The sequence below is a fragment of the Physeter macrocephalus genome, chromosome 15, assembly GCF_002837175.3.
Source record: "Physeter macrocephalus isolate SW-GA chromosome 15, ASM283717v5, whole genome shotgun sequence".
NCBI classification, from domain to species: Eukaryota; Metazoa; Chordata; class Mammalia; order Artiodactyla; family Physeteridae; genus Physeter; species Physeter macrocephalus.
This window is the reverse complement of record NC_041228.1, coordinates 58,355,091-58,373,156: the sequence shown is the minus strand read 5'-3', so window position 1 is coordinate 58,373,156 and position 18,066 is coordinate 58,355,091. Positions and strand designations below refer to the sequence as shown.

The 18,066-nt window shown below is 36.8% G+C and overlaps 1 long non-coding RNA gene across 1 annotated transcript in view; it reads left to right on the top strand.

The window, feature by feature from the left end:
• LOC112065821 (uncharacterized) overlaps positions 1 to 18,066 on the top strand; it is a 72,426-nt gene that overhangs the window by 2,467 nt on the left and 51,893 nt on the right. The window contains exon 2 of the long non-coding RNA XR_002892252.3: positions 5,344 to 5,391. This is a non-coding gene — a long non-coding RNA (uncharacterized lncRNA). The remainder of the gene's footprint in view (positions 1 to 5,343; positions 5,392 to 18,066) is intronic.

Below are 18,066 nucleotides of genomic sequence, written 5' to 3'. Positions count from 1 at the left end.
CACACACACACACACACACACACACTCACTCACATACGAAGGACTTCTTCATGGGCATGTGTTCTGTGTAGAACACTTGGGGCCTGTGCTTAGAAAGGGCTCTGGGTTTGATTTAATGCTCTGCAGTCACTGTCTGGAAATTCTTAATTATTTTTGGACAAGGGGAGTCTCATTTTCCCTTTGCATTGGACCCCACAAATTCTGTAATTGGTCATGCATACTCACACATATTAAGCTACACATGGTGAATAGCAAGGCATGTCTTCAAGGTGGTTTCAGTCTGGTGGAGAAAACAGATGTTAAACATGTAATTTCAAGGATAAAGAATATTATGTAAAGGAAAGTTTGAGATGTATTTCAAACCAGAGGATTAAGGCAGTCTAGACTAATTTTAAAAATTACTGGAACTAGCCTCCAAAATAGGTTAATGTACCTCCAATGGAAAGATAGCTATAAGTGAATAACCTATAACTCTAAATCAGATATGTTTGATTTTCAAGACTGAGCTTGAGGATGAATTTTAAGTTTTGTCAAATGACTACCTAGCATCTACTTGCATGGTAATGTTTTTTTTTGTTGCATTCCTGAATAAACCACAAGTTTACCATAATGCTAAATTCAAGTTGTTAATATTTTACTTAGAAGTTTGAAATTATATTCATAATTGGAGTGTTTGTTCTTCATATTATATTTGACTGAGCCAGGGCCATTTTTGTCCGATTTTCTTAGCTTCATAAAAGGATTTGGGCATTCTGTTGTTTTCTAGAAACTGTAATGTTTAAGCATTATATGACTGATTTGAGTTCAACAATGAAACATATTTAATTTCATGGGATGCAGTCCAGGGATAGGAAGTGACTACCAGTTTCGAACATTTCAAGAGTGAAAATAAAAAGGTTTCTTCTGAAGGCTGAATCAAAATGGCCCCATCAAAATATCAGGAACTGCTGGAAATGTGTATGTCAGCATATCAATGATTGCTTGAGCCATGGAAATGAATGAAATCATCCAACCTGCAACTTCAAAGAGAGAAGAGAGAGACAGTCAGTGCCAGGAGGAACCCTGAGACACGGGCATTAAGGGTAGATGGAGAATTGGGTGCCAACAAACAAACTGACAAATGATAGGTCGTGAAGGAAGAGAGGCATTAGCATCCCAGAAAGCAAAGGGAGATAGAATTTCAAAACAGATTAAGTAGTCTGTATTTCCAAATGTCACAAAGAGATTGAACAAAATGAAGTTTGAAAAGTGTGCCCACTGAGTATGGCATAGTAGAGATTGTCTGTGGTCCTCGTGACAACAGTTTGAGAAGAGCAGTGTAGTTAGACGCAATATTCCAGTTTCTGAGACGTTAAGGGGAGATGCAAAGAAAGTGAGAGGAGACAACTCTTTAAGATGTCTGGTAAAGATAAAAGGAATCAGGTAATGGTTTGAAAGGCATGTAAAGCATAATGGAAGTTTCTGTTTTCATGTATGAGAGGTACTAGAACATATTTATATATTAATGGCTAAAATTGGGTTTTTCTGAAGAAGTAGGAAAGGTTGGAACCGAGAAACCCAAGACAGCAGATTTATTTTTTTCCCCTTGTGTCCCCTCCGCTTTCATTTCACTCCTTAAATTCTGTAATTCTAAATAATCAGAATCCACTATAAATCCACTATGCCTAATTTGATGTTCCTTATTGAAACGTTCTCTAGGGCACTCACTTGTCTACTTCTGGATTGAGTATTGGCTAGTCTAAGAGAAAAATACTGCCCAAATTGCCTTTCAGAAGGAGCAGCTGTAGCTTATGTAGTTTGCATTATCCAATCTGTTTGTACACTAATGGATGTGTTGGCAATCGGAGGTCCAGTTAATTCCATTTACTGAAATGGTATATTGAATTAGCTGCACCTACACAACAGGAAAAGTACCGAAAGAGAACTGCCGAGGAGATTTACTTGCAAGAACAGGTTTGCCTTTAGGTTAATTTCCTTTTACAGTTTAATATTTGATAAAGATTTATCAGGAGAAAGAAAAGAAGGAATTGTATGAAGTCAAATTTACGTCACCAAAACAAATATTTCTCAAGGGCCTCAAAAGACCTAGATAAAACTAAAGTCATAAAGATGGTAGTCTCAATCAGGATTAACACAAACCAACGGTAACAATAACAACACCAACAAAGTACGAATTTGATCAACTCCATCACTTTTCTAGATTCAACTTCTCAAAATTTCTTTGGGCCTCTAATCTTTTTTATTTTTCTTTCTGATAGTGATCTTTGTGGCTATTGAAAATCCTCAATTTTGTTTTGTTTTGTTTTGTTTTGATTGTTTTTAGATTTTACTTTAAAGTCACTGATTTAAATCTGGAGGGTATTGGAGAATGCCTGCAAAAACTGCTAGTTTCAGAGGATCATTCTTAAATGACCAATGTACCAGTACACACGACAGCCATTTTTTTGTCCTATTTTTTTATTAGGTCTCATTGTAGGCCACTTAGAGCATGTATTACAAAATGAAAATATATATACTGAAAACTTAAAAAATAAATTGAAATAGCTTACTACATTAAGGACATATTTGTATTTGGTAAACAGCAAATTTTAAAACTTGCTAATCTAAATTAAAATAAGCTAATTTCAAAAGCTTACTTTAGGATAAAAAAAAGTTATAGTATGTGTTAGTTTGGAGTTAGAATCAAAGGAGCCTTCCTTTTCTAATCTGAATAGAAGTTTAGAAATCTCAGAGAATGAAAATGACACAGAAAATCATTTTGAAAGGAGGGAAATAACAAGAAATAGAAAATATCACATTTCACTGGCAAAAACAATGTCTTAGTTAAGACAGATCAGCCAAAAAAAAAAAAAAAGAAATCTAATGAGGAAGACGTGGTTAGAAAACGTGTTAAACATTAGGGAGAATTGCTAACATAGTAAAACAAACAAGCAAATCAAAGCATAGAGCCGCCATTTCATAGGACATGTTACTCAAGAAATATATAATACTCCGCTGCATTGTTTGAAGAAATCATTGTATCTTACTAGAAACAGTCAAGGTCAGCACATAAATGTGCTCAAGTCTCTCCCAACCCTAAATAATACTTTAAAAAAAAATTCAGCACATAGTTATCAAGTAATACTATGTGCCAATCACTGTTCTAGTTGTGTGGGATATTTCAGTGCACAAAACAGACAAAAATAATTTCTGCTAAGTTGAGGTTACATTCTAGTGGAGGAGGTAAACAATAGACAATAAAAAAGTAAAAATTATATTAAATGTTAGAAATTTATTAAGGTCTATGGAAAAAAAGGGTAGGATCAAGACAGAGAATGTGTGTATGTGGAGGGGAGGGTGGGTGGGGAAAAGTGTTGTGATTCTAAATGAGCTTCAGTGGGAAAGTGACATTTAAACAAAGACTGAAAGGTGACTGAGTGAGTCACATGGATGTCTGTACGAAGCATCTTCTGGCTCAGTTCTTTTGAACACTTGATTTGCAGTCTCGGCACACTCTATGTAAGCTCGTCTTAAAGTTTTCATAAATTCAACTTTCTTCATGCCACCTGTTTTCCTCTCTAATTAATCAATAGTATTACGGCAAAGAGTGAGAGTAGAGAAGAAATGGTCTTTTATCCGTGAGGTCTTTTATCCGTGAGGTCTTCCCCCTTATAAAATAGCAATTCTCCCTACCATATTCCCATATATTTTTCTCCATGTCATTTATCAACATTTGACAGATTGCATGTTTACTTGTTTGTTCGTCTTTTTCTCCTCACTATAACATATGCTCCATGAAGACATTTTTTTGGTTCACTGATGTATGCTTAGTTCCAAGAACCTTTCCCGGCAAATACTAAGTTCTTAATAAATATCCATTGAATGAATGAATATTCCACAGATAATTGACTACATCAGGGAAATAACTAAAGAATTAGGCATATTTAACCTTGACAAGAAAAGACATAATTAGGAGTACAATCAGGAGTACAATCAAGAATGTTCCAGGGCTTCCCTGGTGGCGCAGTGGTTGAGAGTCCGCCTGCCGATGCAGGGGACACGGGTTCGTGCCCCGGTCCGGGAGGACCCCACATGCCGCGGAGCGGCTGGGCCCGTGAGCCATGGCCGCTGAGCCTGCGCGTCCGGAGCCTGTGCTCCGCAACGGGGGAGGCCACAACAGTGAGAGCCCCGCGTACCGCAAAAAAAGAGAGAAAGTTCCAGTACTGGCTCCTACTGGCCTGGGAGAGCTGATGACAAGCATCTCTTCTCAGTTCTGCATTCAGTGACGTCCCATTGGTTGCTTGAAGCAAGCCATGGTGAGAGTACTTCTGCCACAGAAACCAGCAAATACTAAAAATGTATCATTTACCAGTACACCATTGGACACAAGTTGTCAGATAATGGCTTAGCGAAAGAAAGCACTTTTGAACATTTAGAGCTATCCAACAATGGAATGGCCTAACTCACAGGTGGTATTTAGGTCTATTTTAGAGATCTGCTTATTGAGGATATACATTGGAAAACTTATTCAGGCGTGTAGATTTGCTGGTCATAGGATACGTTGCTATTCTGAAAATAATCTGTCCCTTTCCCTATCTAAAAATTTTGCTTATTGGTGTTAATTTTTATAAAGTTTTACTATGGTGTTTCCAGGTAGGTATGGATTTCTTTTTATTTATCCTGTTTTAGATTTTTGAAGCTTCTTGATTGTGGGTTGCTATCTTTTATCAGTTCTAGAAAATCTTAGATCTTATTTCTTCAAATATTTTCTCTGCCATGTTCTCTATATTCTACTTCTGAGATGTTATACTTTATCATTATACTCTCAAAATCTCTTACCAGTTCCTCCATATTTTTCATCCCTTTGTCTTTCAGTGCTTCACACTGTTTAGTTTCTTCAAATCTTTCTTCTAGTTTACTTTTTCTTTAATATTGTCTAATCAAATGATAAATCCCATAGAATTTTTTTTCCAAATTTATTATATTCTTCTGTTCTTTATTTTATATTTGGTTCTTTTTTAATGTTCTGTGCCACATTTTATAGTTTATAGTGCCTGCTGAAATATTTAAGCTTAGTCTTTTTTTTTTTTTTTTGAATAAAGTAAGCACGTATGCTTTGTAGTCTTCTTATATCTCCACTACTTGTTTATGATAAGGGTAGAATATCAAGTATTTGTGGGTATGTTTCTATCTCCTGTTTTTCTGCTTATTTTCACTCATGGGGTCTAATTTCTTTGTGTGTCTGGCTATGGCACATCACATTGTGTGCTAGACATTGCTTAGAAACCTCATTTGTAAGAATAATTTGAAGTCCAGAATGATGAATATCTTCCCCTAGAAATGACTTTTGTTTTCTTTTGTCAGGTAACTGAAGGCACTTCCAGTCTGGGGTCATCTTAATCTGAGTTCCAGGTATGAGATTTCTTGGACCATCCAGATGATGAAAAGCTTGGCTATATAAGTCTATCAAAGGTTGTGTTACTTACAGTGCCTGTTTACAATAAGGGTACACTTTTTTGGTGTCTTAGTTTAAAGTAGTGAGTGGCTAATTAGAGCCTCCATTTTGAGTTCTTATTCTCTGATTCTCCCCCCCCCCTTTTTTTTTTGTATGGTAGCCTAGTCTTGATTTGTGGTTGCAATATTTTCTTTTATGTTATGAGACAGAGAGAGAGATTTAAATGTCCGTTTTTTACCTGCATTATTTACACTTGAGGTTTTTTTTTTCCCTCTTTTTTTGTTTTGTTTTGTTTTGTTCATGGTGTCTCTTGCTAAAAGCAGAGAATAGTCTTCTTATCTCTTAGAAGAGGGTAGTTAATATAAGGCTATCTACAAATGCTAAGGTGGAAAGGAGGGCTCTGGAGATCTACTCTTTTAAGCATGCAGATTTCTTCTTAACCTTCTTTATCTCTTCTCTTTACCATAGTACCTCCTTCTACTTTGCTTATTGTTCAAAGTTCAGTCCCTTAGGTCCTGTTCCCCAAGAAAATTATCTTCAAACTCCTATGAGGGCCTGGGCTGATGGGTGGAAATAGTAATAGTCTTTCTTTGCTTGGTAGGGTTGTGGGACTGGAATCAAACTAAGTTGCATAGACACTTGTCTCCAATGCTTTGTCAGCCACACTTCTTACTGCTGCCTTCCATGCATAGAATCTGATGAAAGAATTTTTGCTAAGGAGAACCTGTTCTCTTCTAATTGATATAAGTTTTTTCATCTGCTAACCTCTTGTTCTCATTGTCTTTATGGAATTTTACAATTTTTTATTCCTTTAATTTTGGGAATGTTTCTAGACTTGGCAAAAATAAATGCACGTTTCAATCTACCAAGTTTTAAAAAGCAGATGAAATTAGGTTTTTAAATGCTTTCTATGAGCCCCATCTATTGTCATGTTTTCTGTAGCCACCTTTATTCTTGTTCTTAGATCTGTCTTTCCAATCCAAGTCCCATTTCTCTACTACTACTATTACTAGTACAAATAATAATAAAATCAACATTCATATAAGACTTACTAAATGTCAACCATTGTTTTAAATACTTGACATGTATCAACTCATTTAAACCTCAGCACTATGAGATAGCATATCAGTTATCTATTGCAACAATAATATTGTATGACAAACCACTCAAAAACTTTAAAATGTAAAACAGTTTACAACAATAGCAATGCATTGTTTTTTACAAGTCACCGTTTCTGCTGATCTGGGCTGAGCTCAAAAGACCTTGGCTTTGTTTGCTCATTTGTCTGCAGTCAGCTGTCAAGTTGGAATGGGAGTTGTGGGTCTAGGATGGCCTTAGATAGGACAACCTGGCTCTTTTCTATGTGGTCTCTGATTTTTCAAAAGGCTAACCTAGGAGTATTCCCATGGCCACACCAAGATTCCAAGAGAAAGAGTGGATGCATGCAATGCTTCTTGTAACCTAAGTTTACACTGCACACAATCACTTTCTAATATTCTATTAGACAAAGCAAATCAAAACACTCGTCCAAGTTCAAAAGGTGGGGAATAGACTCTGCTTCTTACTGAGAAAAACTACAAAGTCAAAGTGCTAAGTGAAAAAAAAAAGTGCTAAGTGTATGGATCCACAAATAGGCATTATTATTATCCTCATTTTTAGAAGGAACTGAGGCTATATGGAGAGGCTAAGTAGCCAGCTGAAGGTCATGGAGGAATTAGATGGTGGCACTAGTATTTGAATTCAGACCGTCTGACTTTAGTCTGTGTCCTTAACTCCTACGATTTACTCTCTCGCAAGTGGCATATTGAATCAGTTGAAGAGATGATAGAGAAAGAAAGGCAAAAGATATCAAAGGGACTTTGGAGTAATTCTATAGAGAGAAAAAATGAACATGCCCCATAGAAGAAAAAAGGTTACTGCAAGAAGATGACACTAAGAACCCTCCTCCCTCTGTGAAATCAGAGAAAGGTTTGCATGTAGCCTCTGGGTTTTGGAAGGAGAGAAGACATACTGTTGAAGGTAGCTGGCTTTCTGGAGTCTGGAGCTTATTAGAACCCATTTCATTACAGTAACAGGAAGGAGGGCATAGTATCCAAAAAAATTCACAATGATAAGATCTTGGTGGTATGAATAGTTGGGGAAAGGATTTTGCAACTTCTTGTACCAGCTGCAATATTAACTGTAAATCTTGTAGCTTGGTTAATTAAGTTGGTTTATAATGCTTAGTTTTTGTATGAAATTGACATGGGAATATGATCTCCCCCTCCTGAATTAAGTTAATAGGTATCCTCAAATGTGTTATATAGTGGACATTCTTAATCTTTAATTTATACTTTTATTAGTCCCTGCCACAGTGTCTGCCTTGATCTCAGTCTCCAGTTTTTCCACCTCTATTTTTTTTACAGCAACCAGAGCAATTTTTCAAAATGCATATTTGATCATAGCACTTTCTGCTTAAAAATCATCAGTAATCCCTTCAGAGTGAAGCCTAAATTTTGTAAGGTCCTTTATCAGGTGGCCTCTCTTTACCACCCAACCTATTTCTTGCTGTCCTTTCTCTCCCAGCTGAAGACCTTGCAGAAGTCCAAATATGTCATATACGCTTTCATGTCTCGTTACCTTTCCTTACACTGCTCTTTTGACAAGAAATACCTTGATCAACACAGATTCCTTCTTTCTTTTTTCCTGTCTTTCTTTTTCTTGCCTTCCTTCCTTCCCTCTTTCTTCTTTTTTCTTAATCTTTGCCAATTTGAGAGGTTGGCAGAGAGAGCAATGCTGGAATTGGAAAGGCACATTATTAGTACTAGCCAAGGAAGTTGGGAGCAAAAGTGACCTGTGTTACTTCTGGGCCAAGGCAGAGAAAAGATTACAGGTGATTCTCTTCCCTCTTCTCATACTTCTTTGTTGGCTGAGAAGGGCACAGGTTTCAAATGGAACAGCTGTAAATTGGTGGGGCCTTCTTTAGGCTAGATCCCTAAGTGACTGTGTGAAACAGAGCTTCCCGCCAATCTGTGATAAACTTGTCACACGAATGAGAAATCCATTTTCTTGCGCTAAATTCCTGAGATTTGGAGATTAATAAAGTACCACATCATAACCTAGTATTTATTTAGTTCATTGGTAAAATTCCTCTTCATGTCCTTTGCCTATTTTTCTACTAGGCTATTCACATTGATTTGTAAGACATCTTTATATGTTATACATGACCATAGACATCAACCTTTTTATGTCATTTATACTGAAATAATTTTGCCAGTTTATTAATTGCCTTTTGACTTTATGATGTATTTTCATCTTCAAACGTGTTAAAATATAATCTATAAATCTTTGAAAATTTCTTTTCCTCATTTTAAGATGAGAAAGGCTATCTGAAATTTGATAGATTAATTTTTCTTCAGTTTTATTTATTTTTAATTGAGATATAATTGACATATAACAGTATATTAGTTTAGGTGTACTGATCTGATACATGTACATATTGAAAAATAATTACCACAATAAATTTAGTCCATCACTACACATAGTTACAAATATTTTTCTTGTGATGAGAACTTTCTTTTAATTGAAGTATGGCTGATTTACAATGTTTGTTAGTTTCAGGTGTACAGCAAAGTGATTGAGTTATATATATATAATATCTATATTCTTTTTCAGATTCCTTTCCATCATAGGTTATTAAAAGATAGCAAATATAGTTGCCCGTACTACACAGTAGGTCCTTATTATTTATCTATTTTATATGCAACAGTGTGTAACTGTTAATCCCAAGCTCCTAATTAATCCCTCCCCCTACCTCTCCCCTTTGGCAACCACAAGCCTGTTCTCTATGTCCGTGAGTCTGTTTCTGTTTCGTAGATAAGTTCATTTGTGTCATAGTTTAGATTCCACATATAAGTGATATCATGTGATATTTGTCTTTCTCTTTCTGACTTACTTCATTTAGTATGACAGGCTCTAAATCAATCCACACTGCTGCAAATGGCATTATTTCATTCTCTTTTATGGATGAGTACTATTCCATTGTATATATATATATATATATATATATATAAAAATTACATCTTCTTTATCCATTCGTCTGTCGATGGACATTTAGGTTGCTTCCATGTCTTGGCTATTGTAAATAGTGCTGCTATAAACATTGGGGTGCATGTATCTTTTTGAATTAGAGTTTTCATCTTTTGATGAGGACTTTTAAGATCTACTCTCTTAGTAACTTTCAAACATACAAAACAGTATTGTTAGCTATAGTCACCATGCTGTACATTACATCCCCAGGAATTATTTATTTTATACCTGGAAGTTTGTACCTTCTGACTTCCTTCACCCATTTCTCTAGTTTAATTAATTCTTATTTTTAAAACATGAAATGTAATTTACTGTAATTTTTGTTTATGCATGGTATTGGGTAGGGATATAGCTTTGTAATAAATACATGCATCTTAAAACACTTTGCTCTCCTTTCTAAATTAAAAAGACAGTTTGAAGGTGTGCTTTTGAATTATTTCTTAACATCCTCGTGACGTTAAATATCCATTCAGCACATTCAGGATGACTTGGTCATTTAGCACTTCCCTGAAGGTCTGTCTACTCCAGGGATGCAGAGCACATCAAAGGAGGACAGGGGCTTCCCTGGTGGCGCAGTGGTTGAGAATCTGCCTGCTAATGCAGGGGACATGGGCTCGAGCCCTGGTCTGGGAGGATCCCACATGCCGCGGAGCAACTAGGCCCGTGAGCCACAACTACTGAGCCTGCGCGTCTGGAGCCTGTGCTCCGCAACAAGAGTGGCCGCGATAGTGACAGGCCCGCGCACCGCGATGAAGAGTGGCCCCCCTCTCGCCACAGCTAGAGAAAGCCCTCGCACAGAAACGAAGACCCAACACAGCAAAAATAAATAAATTAATTAATAAACTCCTACCCCCAACATCTTCTTTAAAAAAAAAAGGAGGACAGGCAGGAAGCAGAGATGTTTCCTGTCACGAGGGGAAATGCCTGATTCAGTGATGCAAGCAGTCTGGAACTAGACAGGAAGCAACTCTCTTCCTCGGTACCTGTGTAGTTTGCACTTTACTTTTTCGCTTAGTAATTCAGTCTTCTATGCGATAGTAAAATATAGATTGAGGGCTGAGAAACATTTTGTCAGGCACATGGGAAACACCCTTGTTTTTTTTCTCAGTTGTGTCGGCGAAACAGTCTAGTAATTTACAGTCGTGGGGACTTTCACTCTACTTGGAGATAATCATGGTATTGAGAGTGAAAAATTATCTCACTGTTTTTTTTGCAGTTGCATGTCGTGTGTTCAAAGATTTATACTAGGCTGGAGTAATACTCAGTTCTCCAACCAAGAACCTGTAGATATTCCTCCCTTAACACAAAGTTCTGACCAGAGCCATGAGATCTATAAGAGCCTACAGACTGAGATTCTACAAATTTCAATCAGAAATGTGTCTGAGGGATGGTGGTGGGATAGAGGTGTGTGTGTGTGTGTGTGTGTGTGTGTGTGTGTGTGTGTGTGTGTGTGAAAGAGAGAGAGAGAGAGTACCTAACCAGATGCAGCCAGGCCAGAGTCAGGTTATTTACCAGGTTGGTCTACAGACTTTTGCTTTAGTAGTGGGTCTTCCCTTTCATAAGATGGATCCCCTACCCTGTCTTAGTCTGACACCTTGCAAAGAATTTTTGGTGGCTCTGATTTACAATGGTTCTAAGAGAAAAGGAAGACGAATCTTTTTAGTACCACCAACGCAGAGAGCTGATCATAGCAGCCATGTTACCAGTTTTCCGCATTTGTAGAAACAGCAGGTCCTACAGTGCCAGGTTAAAATACTCCTGTCCATTATAATTCCCCAGGAAATTGCAATTGGAACTCTCCATAGAACTGGTCTTTTGGTTTAATATTAGAGAGAACTGAAAAATATTGGCATTTGTTTTATAGTTATTGTTCTTTTGAAATCCCTTGTATTTTAACATCTGGAAGAGGGGAAAACAAAACCAAAACTAAACACAGGCATCAGTGATGTTTTTGTGCATTAAAAACAGGTCTTCCAAATATTGACAGGGTCAAATTTCTAAGCTTCTCAAGATACAGATCAGTTCTTTTAATAATCTGGTCTCATTTCTCCAATTTGATATATTTGAAGGCAGGTTTGTATATTCCACAAATCAGAAATGATTATCATCTTTTAGCACAAATTGATACTTGTTTTAACATAAAAATTTAGTTGCAACATGTCTACCCAAAGTCAGCAGATGGTCTAAATACTTCCAGTGATGTGTGGGAAATTACCTTGGGGCAATTTATACTTGTAGCCTCCAAGTACCTCTCCAGGCGAGTTATCTGTACCAGAGGTCACAGAGCAGGTGGGTTTACAGATTAAATTACGATACCTTGAGCTACATGTTCTATTAAATAAATTTAAAATATACTGTGACAATCAAAAGGAAAGAATGGGATCAGTTAACAATCTGAGGATCTGAGGAAAGTCGGGTGGAAATATCAGAGCTCCCGAATCCTGGGGTATCACAAACCGAGCTTGGGTTTCAACAAAGATTTAGCTATTTGGAAATATCTTGTTGATTGTATCAACCTTAAATTCAGTACTGATTTCTCTAGAAAACCATTTTGCTAACTGTAAGAATATAAAGACCTATGGTACAAAAACTTTATACAAACAATAAATAAAATGCTAAACAAGTGTAAGATATTATTTTTGATATTAGTAACAGGGTATTCTGACAGCACAAATCCTTGTAAATCCCATCGTGGTAATGGGCTACTCAATTAGATCCATTCATTCACTCACTTAATTGTCTATTTGTTTACTATGTGCCAGGTATAGTTCTGAATAGTATGAATGGAGCGGGAAAATGTATAACTGAATCACTTTGCTGTACACCTGAAACTATCACAACATTGTTAATCAATTATACTCCAATATAAAATAAAAAGTTAAAAAAATAAATAAATAGAGCAGTGAACAAAACAACAAATATCCTGCCCTTACAGCGCTTTCATTCTGGTAAGTGGAGAGAGAAAATAAAATATAATAAATAAGTTGCATGCTATGTACGAAGATTCTAAGTACAATGAAAAAAATAAAGAAAATAAGAGGGTTTGGGAATATCCACAGGGTTAGGGGTTGCAATGAGGGTAGGCCTAATTCTGAGCAGAGTGAGCCCTATAGATATTTGGGGGGAATATGTGAGAACACTTTTGTGTTAAGAAGAGATCAGCTTCTAGAGTTAATTTGAATGTAGAGTTATCCGGATTTGTTAACAGCTTGTATATGTAGGCTGTGAGAACAGCAGGTGCAAAGGCCCTGAGGTAAAAGGGTTCCTCATTTCTCCCAGGAACACCAGGGAATCCACTGTAGCTGAAGCAGAAGGACCAAGGTGAAGCAATGAGGAGGTCAGAGAGGCAGTGGTGGGACCAGATGTGTGGGGCTTCGTAGGCAATATTAAGAATTTAGCTTTTGCTCTTAAGTGGGGAGATATTTATTTTATATGCAGGGTTTTAAGCAGAAGAGTGATATGATACGACTTACATTTTAAAATGATACTCTGCCCTATTGAGAAACAGACTGGACTGGGTTAAGCACGAAAGCAGGAAAACCAGTTTGGAAGATGTTGTAACAGTCAGGTGTAAGAAGTTAGTGACAGTCCAGGCTGACAATAGTGAGAGTTTTAGGGAGAGGTTAGGTCCTATATATAATTTGAAGGTTGAGTCATCAGAATTTATTAACGGATTGGATGTAGGGTGTGAAGCAAAGAGAGGAATCAAGATAAGCCTAAAGATTTTGATCTGAGCACCTGAATAAGTGGCAATTCCATTAACTGGGTTGGAAAGCAGGAGCGTCATTTGGGAGAGAAGAAAGGCTCTGTTGTGGATATGCTAATCTCACTTCTGAATGTCACTTTAGAACCTTAGATATATGAATATGTAGTTCAGGGGAAAATTGTGAGCTGCAGATATAAATTTGAGAGTTGCCCATGACAGGGTGTTACTGAAAGCCATGAATGAGGATAAAATCACCAAGGCAGTGAGGTTAAAGGACTGAGTGTGAGGCTCTTAAGAATTAAAAGGTCTGAGAGAAGAGGAAGGGCTGTAAAAGAAACAGAGTAGTCACAACATTGTTAATCAATTATACTCCAATATAAAATAAAAAGTTAAAAAAATAAATAAATAGAGCAGTGAACAAAACAACAAATATCCTGCCCTTACAGCGCTTTCATTCTGGTAAGTGGAGAGAGAAAATAAAATATAATAAATAAGTTGCATGCTATGTACGAAGATTCTAAGTACAATGAAAAAAATAAAGAAAATAAGAGGGTTTGGGAATATCCACAGGGTTAGGAGTTGCAATGAGGGTAGGCCTAATTCTGAGCAGAGTGAGCCCTATAGATATTTGGGGGGAATATGTGAGAACACTTTTGTGTTAAGAAGAGATCAGCTTCTAGAGTTAATTTGAATGTAGAGTTATCCGGATTTGTTAACAGCTTGTATATGTAGGCTGTGAGAACAGCAGGTGCAAAGGCCCTGAGGTAAAACGGTTCCTCATTTCTCCCAGGAACACCAGGGAATCCACTGTAGCTGAAGCAGAAGGACCAAGGTGAAGCAATGAGGAGGTCAGAGAGGCAGTGGTGGGACCAGATGTGTGGGGCTTCGTAGGCAATATTAAGAATTTAGCTTTTGCTCTTAAGTGGGGAGATATTTATTTTATATGCAGGGTTTTAAGCAGAAGAGTGATATGATACGACTTACATTTTAAAATGATACTCTGCCCTATTGAGAAACAGACTGGACTGGGTTAAGCACGAAAGCAGGAAAACCAGTTTGGAAGATGTTGTAACAGTCAGGTGTAAGAAGTTAGTGACAGTCCAGGCTGACAATAGTGAGAGTTTTAGGGAGAGGTTAGGTCCTATATATAATTTGAAGGTTGAGTCATCAGAATTTATTAACGGATTGGATGTAGGGTGTGAAGCAAAGAGAGGAATCAAGATAAGCCTAAAGATTTTGATCTGAGCACCTGAATAAGTGGCAATTCCATTAACTGGGTTGGAAAGCAGGAGCGTCATTTGGGAGAGAAGAAAGGCTCTGTTGTGGATATGCTAATCTCACTTCTGAATGTCACTTTAGAACCTTAGATATATGAATATGTAGTTCAGGGGAAAATTGTGAGCTGCAGATATAAATTTGAGAGTTGCCCATGACAGGGTGTTACTGAAAGCCATGAATGAGGATAAAATCACCAAGGCAGTGAGGTTAAAGGACTGAGTGTGAGGCTCTTAAGAATTAAAAGGTCTGAGAGAAGAGGAAGGGCTGTAAAAGAAACAGAGTAGGAATAACCATTGAGGAGCATTTTTTTTTTTTTTTGAAGTAGAGGTGATTTACAATGTTATGTTAGTTTCTGGTGTACAGCAAAGTGATTCAGTTTTATATATATAAATATATATATATATATATATATATATGTTCTTTTCCATTAAGGGTTATTACAGGATACTGAAGGATACTGAATATTGTTCCCTGTGCTATACAGTAGGACCTTGTTTATCCATTCTATATATAATAGTTTGCATCTGCTTGTCCCAAACTCCCAATCTAACCCTCCACCAATCCCCTCTCCCCCCTTGGCAACCACAAGTCTGCTCTCTATGTCTATGAGTCTGTTTCTGTTTCTTAGATAAGTTCATTGGAGTCATATTTTAGATTCTACATATAAGTGATTGCATATGAGGTCTGAGAGAAGAGGAAGGGCTGTAAAAGAAACAGAGTAGGAATAACCATTGAGGAGCATTTTTTTTTTTTTTTGAAGTAGAGGTGATTTACAATGTTATGTTAGTTTCTGGTGTACAGCAAAGTGATTCAGTTTTATATATATAAATATATATATATATATATATATATATGTTCTTTTCCATTAAGGGTTATTACAGGATACTGAAGGATACTGAATATTGTGCTGTAAAAGAAACAGAGTAGGAATAACCATTGAGGAGCATTTTTTTTTTTTTTTTGAAGTAGAGGTGATTTACGATGTTATGTTAGTTTCTGGTGTACAGCAAAGTGATTCAGTTTTATATATATAAATATATATATATATATATATATATATGTTCTTTTCCATTAAGGGTTATTACAGGATACTGAAGGATACTGAATATTGTTCCCTGTGCTATACAGTAGGACCTTGTTTATCCATTCTATATATAATAGTTTGCATCTGCTTGTCCCAAACTCCCAATCTAACCCTCCACCAATCCCCTCTCCCCCCTTGGCAACCACAAGTCTGCTCTCTATGTCTATGAGTCTGTTTCTGTTTCTTAGATAAGTTCATTGGAGTCATATTTTAGATTCTACATATAAGTGATTGCATATGGTATTTGTCTTTCTCTTTCTGACTTTGCTTAGTATGATAATCTCTAGGTCCATCCATGTAGCTGCAAATGGCATTATTTCATTCTTTTTTATGGCTGAGTAATATATCACATCTTCTTTGTCCGTTCATCTGTTGACAGACATTTTGGTCGCTTCCATGTCTTGGCTGTTGTAAATAGTGCTGTTGTGAACATAGGGGTGCATACATCTTTTCGAATTATAGTTTTGTCCGGATACATGCCCAGGAGTGGGAGTTGTCTGGATCATATGGCAACTCTATTTTTAGTTTTTTGAGGAAACTCCACACTGTTCTCTGTAGTGGTGGAACCAATTTACGTTCCCACCAACAGTGTAGGAGGGTACCCTTTTCTCAAGAGCATATCTTGAAAGCCAAGTAAAGAACCACTTTACATGCTTCTAATTGATCAAATAAGATGAAAATTGAGAGTTGATCAGGGGATTTAGTAACATGGGGGTCAGTGGAGACCCTGATCTGAATGTCGTTCCGTGGAGTGGAAAAGGCCAGAGAAGGAAAGGAACAGGGGCTGGATAGCATACACAAGGAGTAGAGTGGTGGAGTAGAATCTGAATGGAGAGATGGGGTCAAGTTTAGTATGGAAGAAATAACAAAGTGCTTGAACGCTGATGGAAATGATTTGGTAATAGAGTGGGAAATTGATGATGCAAGTGGAAGAGAGATTTGAGGCGCTGTATCCTTGAATAGCTGCGCTGGATGTGACCTAGTGGTTAACTAAGAGGTTGTCTTAGATAAGGATGCAGGCAGTTCATCTATAAAAATAGGAAAACAGGGTATAGGAGGGTAGTTACTATGGCAAATATGATGGTGGGAGACTGTGAGGGTGCCTTCTGATTGTTTCAGTCTTTTCAGCAAAGGAGGAAGCACACCCATCAGTTGAGAGTGATGACAGGAGAGGTGTTTTGGGTGCATATGGAGGGAGATATTTATGAAAAAAGTCATGTAGAAGAGCGTATTAGATAATCATAATGCAGAAGTACAGGTAGGTTGGAGGTGTCCTTCTCATCATATAAGCACAGAGCAATTTGGTACATACTGTAAAGTTAGTCAGAAACTTCTGGATCCCTAGCCTCTCTCCTCATCTGCCTCTGCTTCCTGATTATTAGACCTCTAATTACTCATCCTTTCCTAGTCTAACCCATACTGCATGCACTCTTGTGATTTACTTATGGTCCTAGGTACTAATGATTTGCAACTTGTAACTTATTACCCTATTTTATTAATAATTAATGTTGACCATGGTGGCTATGTTTAGCTATGCTAGGATTTAAGACTAGATTTACAAGAAGGATATGTTTCTGAATCAAGTCTGTGGATTGGAATCATGAAAACATGATTATAAATTAGTACAACCCCTTTGTTAATAAAACAATATCTAGCATCTGGCCACAAAACCTTTAATTCTGTTTAAGGAGTTTTCACAAATGGGCAAGGAGGACATGTATTTTTGTGAATAGATATGTCACCTTTATCTGTTTCTGTTCTTAGATGGGTAGAAAGGAGAGCAGGGGGCAGAGAAGCCACTGGAAAGGGGAACATTTTCCCATTTTTAGTTTTTATGAACAGCAGAAAATAAATATCTCATGGCTGTGGCAGAATTGTCAGTGTCAAATGAGAAAACACACCTGCAAGAATTTTTGATACCAGGCTAGACTGACTCTCTAAATTTCCACTGATAAATTTGGGCTCCAAGCTCAAAGTATCAGTGTGGGTTGAAAGAAGTGTTTTATTCATACTCTAAAATGTAAATCAAATTCAACAAAGACCATTAATAGCCAAGGCATTATTCTTAATATAATGTGAGTGAAATGGATAAGAGAAATTAGGTAAAAGTAAAGGAAATATGGACTCGAAACCAGAAGTCTTGGGTTTTAATCCTGCCTTTGTCATTGACTAGAAACCTGAAACAAACCTTGTAAACTGTGAGGCCCTAAATTTCCAGTTTGAAAATGACAGCTTGAGTTAGACACCTTCTAAAAACTCTTCTAGTACTAAAAAATAATTCTACAAAGTGAGTCTTCATTAAAGACTCCTTTTAAAAGTATCATGTATTAAAATACAAAGGTAAAATTTGTTGATGTGTTTTTTCAATTTTTAAAGAAAATAGATCTTTAGTTTTTTGACGATAAAGTTAATACATGTCTTTTTTAATAGCAGCATAGAAAACTAACAAAGGAGTGGAAGAAAAGCACATGTAATCCCATCTCTCACTATTAACAT